A 1,321-nucleotide genomic window follows, 5' to 3' on the forward strand; every position below is an offset into this window, starting at 1 on the left:
GGCCTCTCTTAAGGTGGGCTCTCCTGCCCGGAGCCATGCTGCTGACCACCGCAGGGCCTCCCTCAAAGGAGGTGCCCACGAGGACTGCGCCCTGATCTCCGTGTTCTGAGCCGTGGAGGGAGCAGGAGCCGTGGCTCACCCCAGCCCCGGACTCTGGGACGGGTCTGCCCATTGCTGCCTCTCACACCAAGATAGGACATCCCTCTGGGGGACACTGTGAGCCACACCCTTGGTCCCATAAGGGCTGGGGACACTTCTGTCTTCCAGGCTCCATAGGTGGTGATGGGTGAGCACTGCCCAAAGCGTCGTGACCCATGCATAGTTCCTGTGTGAACTGAAGGGGGCTGGAAAGTTAGCCCAGGGGCCTGCTGGGAATTTGTTCTATTCTTGACCCCACACAGACAGAAATGAGAGGTGACAAGACTGTCTCCTGCTCTCTTCAGCAGCACATATGCTAACATTGGATCGGTACAGAGAAGATTAGCATGGCCCCTGCGTAAGGATGACAGGCAAATTCGTGAAGGTTCCATAGTTTTGCTTTATGGCACTGTTGGTAGCTGCTCCTGTGTTGTTCCCTCCCCACTCGGTGGCCTTACACTCCCTGATGGCTTTTCTCTCCTCTGTGGGCCCTTAGGCTCCCCTCGGATTGGGAGGGAGGCTGTCCAAAGCTTATTTCTAAATTAAACTGTCTTAGCTCTCAAAAAAAAAAAAAAAAAAAAGACTGCCTCAAATAATCTCAAACCCATACACACATATTATACAGTAATGTGAATACTCTTTGATGCCCTTAAAAGTAATTTTTTGAATAACAGATGGGAGCTGCACGTGTGGTGAACGTGGCATAACGTACAGAGTTGTCGAATTGCTGTATTGTAATCTGAAACTAATGTCATATTGTGTGTCAAGTATATTTCAATTAAAAAAGTATTTTAAAAAGTAGTTTCTGTGTGCAGAGAAGATTATTTAGGGTTTGGCTTAGGTTTTAAAAATTAGTATTCGATTTATTAAAGTTATACATAAAAGGAAAAAACCTACTTCGTCCTTAAGCTCTTAATTTCATTTTCAATAACTTCTTATTCTAATTACAGGTCTCGCAAATTTTAGCAGTCACTGCTCGGGAGGCTTTGATCAATTTTGGTCTCATTTATAAACATAAACTCCTGTAAATGTTTCCTTTGCATCACCCATCACATCTACTATATTTTCTCAACTTCCTAAGTATAATTGGTTGACAAACTTTCTCAAGTAGCTTAAGTGACTCTTATACACCTAACACATTTCGATTATAGATACAGTGTCTTTGAAATTTGATGAGCTGTCC

At 44.7% G+C, this 1,321-nt stretch overlaps 1 non-coding gene across 1 annotated transcript; it reads left to right on the forward strand.

The window, feature by feature from the left end:
• The first annotated feature begins 432 nt into the window (after nucleotides 1-432).
• LOC121104494 lies at nucleotides 433-537 on the forward strand. The gene has a single exon (XR_005836819.1). It is a non-coding gene; the product is annotated as a U6 spliceosomal RNA (small nuclear RNA).
• Nucleotides 538-1,321: the final 784 nt, after the last annotated feature.

The sequence above is a fragment of the Ursus maritimus genome, unplaced genomic scaffold (assembly GCF_017311325.1).
Source record: "Ursus maritimus isolate PB19 unplaced genomic scaffold, ASM1731132v1 scaffold_21, whole genome shotgun sequence".
NCBI lineage: Eukaryota > Metazoa > Chordata > Mammalia > Carnivora > Ursidae > Ursus > Ursus maritimus.